The sequence below is a fragment of the Capsicum annuum genome, chromosome 2, assembly GCF_002878395.1.
Source record: "Capsicum annuum cultivar UCD-10X-F1 chromosome 2, UCD10Xv1.1, whole genome shotgun sequence".
Lineage (NCBI taxonomy): Eukaryota > Viridiplantae > Streptophyta > Magnoliopsida > Solanales > Solanaceae > Capsicum > Capsicum annuum.
In genome coordinates this window covers 120,450,172-120,466,735 of record NC_061112.1, presented here as the reverse complement: position 1 = coordinate 120,466,735, position 16,564 = coordinate 120,450,172, and positions in this window count along the sequence as shown.

The following is a 16,564-nucleotide window of genomic DNA, read 5'->3' as shown; positions in this document are numbered from 1 at the left end:
AATAAAAGTTTAAATAACCAATCAACTGAACAATAATGAAGATTTTCGAGTATGTTTATAGAAGTTTTCAAAGTGACGATCGACCTATTTCACAAGAAGTGTCAGTAGATACTTTATAGTAATAACTAATAATTAATAGGTTAGAAATAAGAACTACTAAACACTGCCTTACGAAGCGAACTCCAGTAACATTGATGTCAAAATGAAAATATAAGATCTCTGTTCTAATATTATAATTCTCTTATAAAATTTTGATAAAATGCCAAGTTTTCAAATAAGATTATACTTTTAATATAAGCGTAGCTGCTGATAAATGATATAAATTAGCTTCTAGATACACTACTATCTTAACGTAATTAATTAATAGCTAGTTCGTCAATCACAACTTTTCAATTTTATATCAACTTCAGTACTAGGCTAATGGTCCATATATTCAGTAATTGTCCATTTATTTCTAACAAAATAAATTTTAAACATTTTTATGTGTTACTGAAACAGACCCCTCGCCAGAAAAAAGGTAAAAGAACTTTCACTTATCACAAATGAACTTTCACTCTATGATTTTAACTGTTGGGCCCGTATTTTAGTTATCTTGCACGTGTTCGATAAGCTTCATGTTTGGTAGGTTTCATTCAGGGGCGGAGTTACAGTGTTATAGGGGAGTTCGGGTGAATTCAATAACTTTTGCGTAGACCTTATATTTGTATTAAAGATTCAAGAAGATAGGTATATACATTGTCCTTGTGAACCCACATTAACTGATAATCAAGTGGCCTAGTGGTAAGAGTACGACCTGTAGAGCCGTCAGCTGCAGAGGTAGTGGGTTCAAAACTTACCTGCCGCATTATTGTAATGAAAATGATATTAATTTGTAAAAAATGAAATACCAAACTTTTTACATGTTTGGAAGTATTTGAGCCACATTTTAAGAAATTCCTAACTAATTCAAATGTGAGAAATTTTAACTGTTTTAACAAGCATGTCCACCTTTTGAAATTTTGGTCATTTAGGAGTTTTAAGAGAGACACGAAGCCGGAAACCCGTGCGAAGGTAAGGAGCAGAAAAATGAAACGTTTAAGCAAAGGCAAAATATGTTCTTGGAAGAGGTATAATAATAAGAATTACTAAGGTACGCCAATTTTCTACGTTGTTCCTTTTATTTTCTCAATTAAACATCGGAATTAAGTAAAATGAAGTACAAATTTCCTCCTTTTTTCGCATTAATGTCCGGTTATTAATTTTTTTTTCATGTCTCTTAAAATTATTAATTATTAGTGGAAGTCAGGGGCGGAGCTAGCCTTTGGCATGGGCGTTCACCGAATTTCCTTCGGCAAAAAATAATATATTTATACATCACTAAAATTATGTTTTTGTATATATAATAGATGTCGAAGGACTTTGATTAATTTTTCTTCAAACTTTGAACCCCTTTGTGAAAATTCTGGCTCCGTGTCTCAGTAGAAGTGATACTTATTTGACTAATTGGTAAAGAAATAAGACAACAGTGGAAGTAATACCTGTTTGACTCATCGGTTAAAAATGATTTACGGTTAACTTTTTTCCACCCTATAAATCCCGCTTAATCACTCTTTTGAATTTAGAAATAATTTTAAGATTAAAAAAGGAAAAGAAAATAAATTCAGTGGCAGCTCACCGCCCATCCCGCTGATGATCCTCAGTCTTCTCTTAACTCTAGAATGATCTTATACTTTCCAATTTTTTCTTTTTATAAAAAAAAAGAAAATAAAATTCATCTCGATTAATATTATATTAGTGTAAGAAAAATAGCAAGCAAGCATTGACCTTGAGCTTTGGGCCTTTTTTTTTTAAAAAAAGAGTAACTTACATAAATCCCTGATAATTTAAGTAATATTACATAAAATTTCGTTTATTTTGCTAATTACATTTTATCCCGAAATTTTGAAATGGTGATACGTATGTTAAGCAGTGATACATATGAAATAGATCAGGTAATTATTTTAGGAAGCAACGGATTTTCTCTGATTTTAACGACGTAAATCTCGCCTAAACTGTTACAAGCGTTAAAAACGCAATTTCATTTGACAACAGTTCAACATTGAAGCAAACCACATTAGAAGCTCAAAATTTTTCAATTTTGGAACAAAAAAATCGATATTCAATATATATTTTTTTCTGAATTTCTTCAATGGATCTCGTCACTGTGTTGTTGCGTCATTCTGGAAAATGGGTTTCTGAAATAAGGTACGATAACTATCGGATCGACGGTATTGTAATTCATGAAAAAATATTGTACCGCGATTTAATGAACGCCATATCAATTCAATTGAAAATTGACGTATCTCTAAAAAGAATTCATGCCAAATACGTTGTTCAAGGCAATTCATCAGTGTTGGAGATTCATAATGATATTGTTGTGAAACTTTTTCTTCAAATTTTGAAAGCTGAAACTATATTCGGAAAGTATTCACTGTGTATTACAACGAGTGATATTGTAATTAACAGTGATGATGTTGACGCGGATGATATGACGATTGAGTGTTATGATTTTGTTGAGCCGTCTGAACTTGCAGTTGTTGTAGTTGGTAACGTTGAATCTCTGCCAGTTGTTAATGTGGGTGGTGAAGAACTGATAAGTGATTGTTATAATAGTGTTGTAAAGGTGAACCAAAAGTATAAAAACAAAGCTACACTTGTCTCAGTAATGCATAACTATGCAATCAAGCATATGTTCAATTTCAGAGCTGAGAGATCTGACAAGCAGAGGTTTGGTTTTAATTTTTTAATGATAATTTTTTATTTAATTCGCAATTTGATACATCTGGAAGCTGTAGTGATACATTTATATATTAGTTAATTGTTGATTCATATAGTAGATTATTCATATAACTGATTTTTTATGTTGGTGATTAATGTAACTGTTGTTGCAAATGACAAGTGATTCATATAACTGGTGATTCATATAAGTGTTGATTCATATAGTAGATTATTTATATAATTGATTTTTTATGTTGGTGATTAATATAACTGGTATTGCAAATAACAAGTGATTCATATAAGTGATACAAATAATTAATTATTATTGTAAGTGGATATTTATATATATGGTGATTCATAGTGGTGATTAATATAACTGGTTATTCATGTAATTGAATATTCATATAAAAGGTGATTCATATAAATAGATTGGAAAAACAGGTTATTCATATAACTTGTGATTCATATAATAAAAAAGAATAACAAATTAAGTTCATATTTGTGATACATATTAACTGTTTATTTATTGGTTAATTGGCTCATTTTTTGATTGAAGTAGTGATTCATATGATATATGGTGATTCATATATAAGCAAATTAACGTAACTTCATATTAGCGATATATTTTTTTGACGTATATTTCAGTTATGTCTTGATGTGCAAATCCCTGAAATGTAGTTGGGTATTCAAGGCATCCTATAAACATGGTACTGATACATTTATAGTACGTATCTTTAACGATGAACATACCTGTTCAATAATGGACAGAGTGTTTAAGCAGCAGCATGCAATCATTGTCTTTGTAGCTGGAATAAAAGCTCCAAAGTTGGTGAACTACAAAAGAATAATCACCCCAAGCGACATTATTGAAGATATAAAAAGGGAGCTTGGTTTGGACATAGATTACATAAAGGTGTGGCGTACTAAAGAACGTGCTTTAAAGATATTGAGAGGGCGACCAGCTGACAGATGTAAGAAAATTCCTACCTACGTATACATGTTGAATTCTGTTTATCCCAATTCACATATAAGGATGCTTAAGTCTTCGGGTAACCAGTTCATGTATCTATTAGTAGCACTACAACCTTTTATTAGGAATATTGGGTATTGTAGGCCTGTTGTGGTAGTAGACGGTAGTCACATAAGAGGACCATATCAGGGAACATTCGTTTTAGCTAGCACACTTGATGGAGCAGGTATTGCACGTAGTGATTTATATTTTTCTTATAAATGATGGTAATTGTTATATAATTTAGACATAATCATTGCTTGATATTATGTATTAGGACATATATTGTCGCTTGCATATGGGGTTGTAGATTCTGAGAATGATTCATCCTGGACGTGATTTTTTCAGCAATTTAAGTGTGCTTTCGGTGAACACAATAATATGTGTGTTGTCTTTGATAGACATGAAAGCATAATCAAGACGGTTAGTGTGGTCTATCCATGTATACCACATTTTGCATGTATTTGACATCTTTAGAATAATGTCTGCACGAATTATAGAAAGAGTAAGGACAAGCTGACCGGCGAGTTTTTTGCTATGACCAAATCATACAAGTTGGATGATTTTGATGAGCTTATGTGTAAAGTGGGAAAGATTGACAATAGAGTTAAGGTATATTTGAAAAATATTGGATTTGAAAAGTGCTCACGAGTTCATGCTCCAATAAATAAGGGGGGATGATGACTTCCAACATTGCAGAATGTATCAACTTTCGTCTTATTGAGGCTCGTAAACTATCAATTTTAGATTTTCTTGAAGAGGTTAGAATCTTATTTGGTACGTGAAACCGCAAAAATTGAAATCGATCTAGCTTTCTTTCTAAAAAGTCATTGGGAGGTCGATTTCAACAAATTCTTCAATTGAACGAGGAAAAGTCATCGCGTATGATGGTAAGTTAAAATAATAATCAGTATACTTTAACTAAGTTGGGTTGAAGACTTTTTTTAACATTCTGATAATAGATGTATCAAAGTGATACATTTGGGAGTCATATGTATCATTTTGATACATCTGTTGAAATATGCTTCCAGTTGAACTTTTGTTCTTTATATTTAATTAATCTGGGTCTTTTATGGTTCATATATTATGTTGACTTACATAAAATTTTATGGAATCATATTTTCAGATTAGGGAATCAACTAATTACATATACGGTGTGTATGAAGAAGGAAGAAAATACATTGTTCGGTTGGATAATAGAACTTGCAACTGTTAGTAGATTTCAGCTTGATGAGCTACCATGAGTGCATGCTATTGAAATTTTAAAAATCAAACATATAAAGGAAGTGAAGCCATACTGCTCAGATTACTACAAGAAGGAGACACTGGTGAAGACTTATGAAATGTCGCTTTGTCCAATGCTCGGTAAACGAGACTGGCATGTACCACCGGAGGTGTTAGAAGATGTGGTTTTACCTCCAAAATATAAACGCCTACCAGGAAGACCTAATAAAGGTAGAAAAAAGAAAAGTAGTGAAAAGTTTTCATCAACATCAAATTGTGTGGCAAGTGTGGGTATGAAGGCCACAACAAACGTACTTGCAACTACTTTTCAAAAGAGATGTTACATTTTCTCTTTAAAGTTTAATCAAACATGTCTACTTAGTTCAAAGTTTTGATTCAATAATTTGAGTTAATTACTCAAAAATTCGTTACTTGATATATTCTGTTTACAATTGAAAGAGATATGTGTTTTTAAGATCATCATTTATAATTCATTAGTACTATTATCATATGCATATATGTTAGAGTTAATGAGGAATGCTAGTGATGCATTTCCTAAATGAAATTATAAAGTGATACATATTACTATTTAATCTCAACAGGTTAATTGGTGATACATTTTAATCATATTGTTTTCAATTGATACATATTAAAAAACTTAATATTATTATGTGATCCATATAAATCGTTCGTGTAAAATTAGTTGATTCATATTAGAAATTAAAATTAACATGTGAATTGGTGATCCATTTTCAACATATTGGTTACAGTTTATTCAGTTCTAATCATTTTTAACCGGTGATTCATTTTAACCATTTGAAAAATGGTGATTCATATAATTAGTGAATTATTTAACTGGTTATTCATGAAACTGGGGATTCATATGATTATAGAATATAAATGGCAATAATAGAATATTACTTAACATATGGTATAAAAACAGGTTAATAATATAAATGGTGATTCATATGGTATTTGGTGATACATATTAAAAAAACTTAATATTGTTATGTGATTCATATAAACCATTCGTGTAAAATTAGTTGATTCATATTAGAAATTAAAATTAACATGTTAATTGGTGATCCATTTTCAACATATTGGTTACGGTTTATTCAGATTTAATTATTTTTAACTGGTGATTCATTTTAACCATTTGAAAAATGATAATTCATATAATTAGTGATTTATTTAACTGGTTATTCATGAAAGTGGAGATTCATATGATTACAGAATATAAATGGTGATAATAGAATACAACTTAACATATTAAGTTGTATTTGGTGATTCATGTAAAAACTGGTTAGTAATATAAATGGTGATTCATATGGTATTTGGTGATACATATTAGATCACTTCTAATTGTTAACAAAATAATGATGCTACATATCAATAGATAAAACTGAAAATTTGGTATAGATTATGTAAGTTAAACTGCCCACAAAAGTACTAATACCAGATCTGCTTCCAAGATAAAATGTCTTGACATTTTATACAAAAAAACACGTTGTCATGATATATTTAGAAATCCCAAACAAAAAAAAATCAAAAAACTAAAATTCCACAAACATAAGAAACCAATATTCTTTTGTCACAGAATAAATGCTAGATAATTACGGTTCAACATCAATCATCTCTGTATCCTCAGATCGAATGAAGGTGTGTTTAGGCCTAAGCGGATCCTGGTTTTCACTAACATATCTAGTGCATGTCTTGTTCATACCATAGTCCTATAACAGGGATGCGTATCTTGTACGATGCTTTTTCGGATCAAACTTTAAAGATGATATTTGATGTCGGTCACTTAAAAATTCAGCATATGTTGCAACAAACAAGCCACAATCTCTGAAAATAGAAAAGTTGGTATTTTATGTGTTGCCGTGAGCTATTACTTAAAATAATATATTCAAAAGAATAAATGATATACAACGTGCCGCTTGATTGTTGCACAATTCCATCAACAATGTGAACATCGAATACATGTTGGTCCATTTTTTCCTTGTATACGTCTGGAAGTGACCAGTCTGTGCGATCTTTTTTCTATAAAAAATCAAATATTGTCAAATAAGTTGACAACATTTTAGCAAGCTCCTTTATCTCATCAGTATGACCTGTATGACCATTCATCGAGTCGTACACACGAATACATATTTTTTTTGAGTACTATGACTGCCAAAACCCAGTGAAATGACCCTTTATAAGTTATTGGCACATACACCTCGTTAATCAAATGCCATAGAATACCAGCTGAAATGCATAGTCCTTGCATAATCTCACAAATTGATCTCTCCACCGAAGTCACTTTTATTGAGCGAACGTTTTCGTCATGCGAGCTAAGATCAATCTCAGAATGACTTCGGTGATAAGAAGTGTATGTATCATGGATGTGGTTCATGAACACGCAATTCACAGTGGTATATCTATATTCACTGGTTGTATCCAGTTTGCTTTCTTTCTAAGATAGTAGAATACCACATCAATATGCTGTAGTAAAAAACTAAGATGTGTAAGAACAGGTGATTCATATAAGACATAAACAAGACTTGGAATATTAATTACTATAAATAAAGACATAGTAATCACAACTTCGTATGAAACGTAGAGACAAGCTAAATCCACAACAAATGTATCGAGTATCACATCGCTCATAACAGGATGCAACATAGAAATTAAATCTTGCTCATAAAAAAATGCAGCAGAATGTAGTTCAAAAGTTTTAAGTATTGGATATGAAGATGAAATCTTGAGCAAGAATAACCAAATAATCGTCATGGTTAAAGGAATAAAGAATGACAATGTTAACTGATGAAATCTATACTTCAACCAGACTATTCGGGGTTCACTAGTACACATCAATATTTAATTACTTTAATCATCAACAAATAATAATAATCAGTAGTTCAAATGATGACACTAACCCATGCTTCCTTAATATATTTTCAAGTTAAATTCAAGTTAGACAACATATGTAGCACAGTGATATATATGAGACCCAGATGTATCACTATGATACATCTGCTACCAGAAAAGCTATATTCATACTGCAAACATTAAATTTTTTGGGTCATGTTGTAAAATCAACTTGTGCTATAATAATTAAAATTAATAAAAAGGTTAATTTCTATATATATTTATTTAAGGCATACCTCATCATTCCAACAATTACTTGATTGCGCCATGTAATAAAGCCAACTTTTTTTCACCGGGTATGCGATTGGATGGCCTCTTTATCTTTTGATCCAGAACCAAACACACTGACAAATGATGACTAATATACTTTTGATGGCTGCCTATTTCTCTTAGAAGGAATCTTCCTGACATATTTTAGATTAGTCTTGCACACAGAGACCTGAGAAATAACTGCAATAGCGTTGTCGCTAATATAATACTAACTATCAATGTTGCCTTGCCGATTGCATGTGTTAATAGCTGCAACATCAAAATAAGTGATCCATGTTGGATAGGCAGCACGCGATGGGAGTATGTACAAGGTAATTGCTTTAGAAAAATCCTCATCTGTATTATGAAGGGCTTCTTCAGATTCCTGTGTGACGTATGTAAAATGAGAACTTAGTGTTACAATGAAGTTTAGAATTGAAGTGCCTAAATTATCTATATGTATCATAATAATACATATGGATCATTATGTATCGGTGTGATATATCTGAAAAACTTACATAACAGATAACCAACTTTAGGTACTTGAAATATTAATCATCTATAAATAAGATTAAAACATTGTTACTGAAAAATTGTTATGCCATAGAAAAACTTAAAATAAGGTTTTGATCATTATAATGAACAATTTCAAATTACAAAATAAAATTCGTTATAAGTAAATCGATATCACCGTTACGCGTTCTTTCCTTATAGCTTCATCTATTTCAGCATCTGTACTATGCCTATCATCTTCTTGCAGCTTGTCTGTGTACGAACTCTCAGCTTCCTGTTTGATTTATTTCAAATTTAATTTTGTATTGTGATCTAACTTCTAATATGAATTGAATTGATTAATTGTGTATGAGAATTGATATAGTTTGATACAAATATATCAAAGTGATACATTTTGAACACTTAAGAAACACATATTCAAAAAATTAATATTGTCATATGATTCATATTAACCGTTGGAGAAAAATTATTTAATTCATATTAGTAATTAAACTTAACATGTTAATATGAATCAATTGAACACATAAAAAATGTTCCTTACTGGAAGTTTTTTTAAGTAGTCTATATGTATCAAAGTGATACATATGATGTCAGATATATCACAGAGATACATATGAGTAATTTAATAAATACATACACACTATTATATTAACAGTTTCAACAATTCAAAAAATAACATCTAAAGTATAGAGGGTAATATTTTGAGCAAGATGTAACAAAACGATAATATAATTAAGTCAATTTAATTACCTTTACGGATTCCTCAGCTGCTCCTTCATTGCCACCTAATTTAGATGATTGACCAGCATCATCTACAATATTATCACTTTTAGCATCCGTTTTGTGCTCATTAAGAGATTGATGAGGATCCTCTTCTATATCCGGGTTGTCTTTTTCACTTTCATGCACTGGATATTGAGCAACTTGCAAGATAAGAAATTAGAATAATACCGTAGCATAGTGATATTAATGATAAACTATGAATACCTTTCCATATGAAGCAAAACCTTCTTTCACAACTCCCAAAAGTCCTGTATAATGGTCGACCATCAACTTTTGAAGATCATTGAATTTCATGTCAACCTACATTGTGAATAACATTTTGGATTTCATGTTAACCTATAATATGTTTTAACATTTACAGAATAAAAATAACAAAATGTTATACTTACATAAGTCTTAACATAAGACCTTATCTCGTCCAAATCAGACTTGGATAGTGATAGCTTTTCCTCTGCAGTAGCAGATGCTTTATCGGCATCCCTCATCTCAACATTAGGCATAACTTTGTCTTTATCCAAGGAAACTTGAGGCTCTGAACTGTCTATTGAAGAACCTGCCAAATGTTTATCTTTGGACAACTTCTCTGACTATTTTTTTGACTTTGCTACTCGTGAGCTAACCTTTTCTGACTCCTCAATAATTTTTTATTTCCTTGCAGGAGGATGTGAAGATTGACTAGCATCAAGCCTCATCTTTTTGAGAAGATCTGCACTAGGAGATGTACTAAAATCATCAAATTTAGTTGGAGAAGTCCTTTCAGATTGTTGTTGTACAACTACTGCATGTGATACATTTGCAGCAGCATCTGTTGAACCAAACATCAAAGAGTTGGGCAAATCAAGATGGTTCAATTCCTGTGGTGGTGGAGTTATATTTCTGTATACAAGCTGCAAAAATAGTAACACAAAAGACCAAAAATTAAAAGTACCTTAAAAATTAAAAATAGACATACAAAAGTATCACGGTGAAATAAACACTACCTTACTAAACATATCATCCATAAGATCCTCGTATCTAGGCTTTGGTTTTACCACTTTCCAACTCACCATCCTTGAAATTAAATTGTGAACACGAACGGCAAGTGATTTATCAACTTTGGCACAACATTCATACCACCAAATCTGAAGTGTGTATGGCAGGCCACTCAGAGGGTAAAACTTTTGGACCTCATTCATCGACCGGCTAATAGAAGCCATCAATTTCTCAAAAGCAACTTTTCCTCAAGAAAAATGACTATAACTTCCATCATCTACCATATGGAAGTCTAGGGCAGGGATATTAGTTTTATCTAATTAGGAGAACACAAATGTGTGTATAAAGTACAATATCTCAATTTTTGTGGCATCTTTCATATTTTTTTCTCAGTTATTAGTCAAAAAAAAAGATTGACCAACTCACCCTTTTTCACATATGATAGCTAATTCGAAAAATGTTTTTTTTGTAGTCGACATGGTGAAAAGTCTGAATAATCAAAATCATCAACGATGCCTATGCATTTCAAGCCAGTAATGATACCAAACTCATACAGTGAAAATCCAAGAATTGTATTGTTGACCAACACCCTTAGTTGATCTTGACATGAGTGTTGGACCTCTAAGGTCATCAAGCACCTTGCTATCGATCCTTGAAAGTTACAATTAGATAGGTTCAGAAATGACCCAGATCAAGTGCTTCTGAACATTCTAATTCCTTCATCATTCAGAACTTTGTTAAGCTTATATACTACATTGATGTTATGTGCACTACCAATCCTTACATTATGGGAAGGTCGTTTTTTCACAAGCAAACTAACATTCTGTCAACAACACAAATCAGAATAAGTCAAATGAATCACATATTTACAAATTACAACAACAACAAAATGAGTACATGAAGTGCTATCACATATGTATAAACAAAAAAAATTATCCACAGAGAATAAAAGTAACAAGCATATGAATCACCATAACACAATATATGTATCACTAATTAAAATATCATTTTAGTGTAACACCTATATGAATCACTTATATGAATCACCAAAAAAATATGAATCACCAAGTAACCAGTTAATTTGCAATTAAATGAATCACCCATATGAATCACTAGTTAAAAGAACCAATTTATGAATTAGTTGCGAAAATAATACTTGCTCCGATGGGGATTTGGAGATTTGTTCAATTTCATCCTGATCTTTCATTTGTATGTCGGAAACTTGATTTTTTGCAGCAAAATCTTCTCTTAAAATCTCTAATTTTTCAGGGTCATTCCGCTGCTTTGATCGATTTTCACTAAAACCTAATTTGGTGTAATCAAAATTGCCCGGAGTAAAATCCAAGACTAGATTACTATCATGAACAACTTTTTGTATTTCAATTTGTGAAATCCCCAAGATGAATGAGGAGGGTGAATCCTCATTAGCCATTGAAGATAAAACAAATTAACACGTAAGGATTTTAAAGCATAAACCAAAAGCTAACCTCTTTGAAGAAGTTGTCAATTTTTGAAATTAAAAGATGAACGATTACGGTTGAAATTAGTTGAAGTATTGGAGAATGAAGTTGACACAAAATCTACTAAAATGGAAGAGATTTTAGGGGAGTAATTTGTGAGGAAAAAAAGGATGATGCGTAAAAGGATGAGAGAGATTGCGTGAAAAGAGGAGATAAAATAGAGTGTGCAAGTTATAGCATACGTATCACCAGTAAATATGCAAATAGGGATTTTATGTAGTTTTTAAAATATTAAGGGATATTAGGTAATATGGTGTCTTAAATATGAGATTTGTGTAGTTTTTTCTAAAAAAGAGTGACTTTCATCAAGCCCAATTTCAGTTTCTTCTGTGCCTGGACTGATTTTTAGGTTTGTTCTGCTGCCAAATCGTTCGACTTTGGCCATTTACTAGTAGACTTTCTTAAATGTGCAGGTGGAACACAATTACACCAGTCAGTGCAAAACAGGTAAAAATCAACTTTGCATGTTTTTTCATGTGATTTTACTAGTTACTTTCTTTTGCAGTGGTATATTAATGTAGGTAGATTATAGCTAATGGCTAATTTCACGACTCAAACATGTGACCTTCAAATCACATGGAAATAAACCTTTTGTTTTTACGAATTTTTTCTTTTCATGTTTTGGGTTTGCAAGCTATGGTAATTGCACGTTTTGAGCTTGGTTGGTAAATAGGACCATGCACATGTTTAGCAAATATATATGTGACCTTTTAAGAAAATATATATATATATATATATATATATATATATATATATATATATATATATACACACACTATTTGACACGAGATGCACGTGCAATGCACAAAATGTACATGTTACGTGTTAGATGCACATGTGACACATGAAATGCACGTGTAATGAATCCAGATACTAATTATTTTATTCAATATAGTTGAGATGTTTTACTTAGAGTTGATTTTAGGCCATCAATTCGATTGATTTACCTCACGAATTAGTTATACTCGGTTTCTTCAGTGCCTGATGGACCCATTTTTAGGCTTGTTCAGTTGTCAACTAGTTCGGCTTTGGCCCATTTACTAATAGACTTTCCTATGTCTAGAGGTACAATTACACCAGCCAGTGCAAAACAGGTAAAAATTCATCAACTTTGCATATTTTTTAATGTGCTTTTACTAATCGTTTTCTTTGCAGTGGTGCGTCTCGAAGCCATCGACACCTGATCATGAACTGAGGAACAACATCAAGTTCGTGTGTGAAGAAAAACGGATGACTGACTGCTCTTTGATTCAGTCCGAAGGACCTTTCTTTAACCCCAACACAGCTATCAACCATGACTCGGTAGTAATAAATTTGTACTACAAGTCAAACTCAAAACCAATCCCATGTTGGTTTAGGGACAGTGCGCTTATCACAATAACAAATCCAAGTAAAACTTTTTTTTTTTTTTTCCATTTATTACTAGTTTTATATTTGTTTTTGTTCATTCTTTACATTTGGTTTTGCAGGCTATGATAAGCAGAGGCGGATCCAGGATCCGGACTCTTCGGGTGTCAAGTGAATCAGTGTCCCCAGAAGTCAAGAAATAGAGGTGAAATCGTGATTTGAAAATTGAGAGAATAGCATGGGGTTTTTTTAAAGTTGGATGAGAGAGAATAAATTATTTTTTAACAACGAAAGAAATTTTTAAAAACGATCAAAAATAATAATTAATTGTATAATTAAGTCAACTGTAATTAGCATAATATTATGCAAAACATAATTACGCTTGCACTCGCAAAAATGATTTTTGCTGCTAGCAAGGGTCGAACCCACGACCTTTAGTGCCACTAAAAATTACAAGTTACCACTTGCACTAGATATCACTTTGTTGTAGAGGGTGACAAGTTTTTATTTCAATATATCAGTGTATATTGCTTAAAAAAAAAACATTTGTTGCCAACAAAGGTCAAACCCACAACCTCTAGGAAACAACAAGCACGCCTTACCACTTGCGCTAAATATCAATTTGGCATTGTGGGTGACAGGTTTTTTTATTTTAATATATCACTGTATATACACCTATATATATATAGAGTTTCCATCAAAATTTGCGGGTGACATACCACCCTCACGAGCCTTAATAGATCCGCCTGATGATAATTGCAGATTCTGAGCTTGGATGAAGCTGCTGATATCAGACCAACTATTTCTCTTTTAAGTCAAACATATGTAAAGAAAAAAGTATAAAGGAAACGTTGAATTTTCTATTGCCAACAATACAATATATGATCATCATATATTTTTTAATGTGCTTTTACTAATCGTTTTCTTTGCAGTGGTGTGTCCTGATGCCATCAACACCTGATCATGAACTGAGGAACAACATCAAGTTCGTGTGTGAAGAAAAACGGATGACAGGTTGCTCTTTGATTCAGTCCGGAGGACCTTGCTTTAACCCCAACACAGCTATCAACCATGCCTCGGTAATAATGAATTTTGTACTACAAGTCAAACCCAAAACCAATCTCATGTTGGTTTAGGGACAGTGTGCTTATCACAATAACTGATACAAGTAAAACTGTCTTTTTTTTTTTTCCATTTACTTCTAGTTTTATATTTGTTTTTGTTCATTCTTTTCATTTGGTTTTGCCGGCTATGATAAGTGCAGATTCTGAGCTTTGATGAAGCTGCTGATAACAGATCAACTATTTTTCTTTTAAGTCAAACATATGTAAAGAAAAAAGTACAAGGAAACGTTGAATTTTCTATTGCCAACAATACCTACAATATATGATCATCATAATTAAGTAAAATGAAGTACAAATTTCCTCCTTTTTTCGCATTAATAATGTCCGGTTATTAATTTTTTTCGTTTCTCTTAAAATAAAATAAGCTTAAACCGACTCTTAAATCCCTAAATCACTAAATTTTTCTCTAAATCGTATCACAATCTTTTTCTCTATATGTTTGTCCTTATAGAGTTTTATAATAACCATAGCTAAATAGTAATCACACACTTTTTCTCTAAATCGTTAAAGGTTAGTTCTGTGGGCTTTCATCAAAGATTTCCCTAATCGCCGGCAAAGAATTTTGCGTAACTCTGTGGGAGATCGGCCGACAACGAATTTTGAAGATTTTGCTGTAATTCTTTGGGTTTTTGTGGGGATTTTGATGTAGTAAACGACGCTTATTGTATCAGTAAGTACTCACCCTATTCTTTTTTCTTCTTTCAAATGAGCCAATGGTAGTTGGTCGAATTAGATTTTACTGACTTTTGGTGATTTTTCTGTAGATGTTACCGATTTTTGGGGATTTTGTTGTAGATGTTATTGATTTTTGGGGATTTTGCTGTAGATGTTACTGATTTTTGTCGATTTTGTTGTAGATATTACTAATTTTTAGGATTTTGCTGTAGCTTTGATTCTTTTTTTGTTGAATGTTCGATTTTAGTGATAAAGTTGAGTCTTTTGGAACTATGACTGTGCTTGATATTGCTTTGACTTCTCTGCTTTATGTGGCTGTACGAAACTGTTAACAACAGAAATCGTTGTTACCGACATTGGTATGGTAGATAATGTAAAAGAGGTTTTGATTGTGCGTTGCTCGGAATCGTACTCTCTAAAAATATTGTTGTATCTGTGTTGGATCCTCCAAAAATGTACACTACTTTTGGTACATTTTTGAGATGTCCAAGCAAAATAGGTTAGAAGTACCCTGTGTTTTCAAGAGCTTGTTCATTCATGCTAAGGCGTCCGACTTTACTAGAATTTCCATGGCTCCCAAAATTTTTCATACCACATTTGTGCTTTGCGGCATGAATTGCAATCAAATCTCTATATTTTGGAACTTCATCTTGATCTTCATTTTCATCCCCCTCCTCTACTTGTATTTGCTCCTGGAGATACCAAAGTGTGCTTTGTATTAATATGTATAAATGTTTTAAGTCCAAAGAAAATAATCTTGCAAAACAAGAGCAAGAAAATAATATAGGAAAAGAGGAAATAAAACCTGAGTACGAGTCTCACGTCCATTCTCCGAATGGCCTGTATGTGATGAAACCTTATTGTCTGATCTGTAGAGCTATCTTTTGGTGGTGGTTTCGTCGAAATTAAGATGTTTTTCATTAATTCTTTTGGTGAAGGAAACTTGTCCATTTCTGATTTGGGGTGAACAACATGGATTGAAATGTGTTCTTAACCATCTGCATTTTTAAGAGGTGAACGAAAAATCTTAAAAACTAATTTATGAACTTGATGTAACCAAATTAAGAATTGAATTTTTTCAGTGAACTATATATGTAGTGATTATAACGGGATATTCAAAAGTGATTATAAAGGGATATTCAGAAGCTGTGAAGGCTTCATCTTTTATGACTTTCAGACATTTGCCTAGTTTAACAGGTGTTGTCAATGTCCTGCAATTTAAGTTTATTGATCGAGTTACTTAGTGTAAGTGTTGGTGGGAGGTAGCAGGTACTACATGAAATTTTATTATTTCCATGAATTGGAAATCTCTTTCCGAATAAAGTAGTTTGACTCGAGAGGTATGCAGGAGAAAGGTCAATCCAATAGGGTCTTGTCTCTTGATTTTCATGCTTTTCGCGGGTAGCAAACTTAGGATGACGAGTTGAGAGCGATTCAAACTTCCAACTATGAACTGAGTGCGAACTGTCTTCGATTCTCTAATTTGTCAAAAGTAAGAGGAA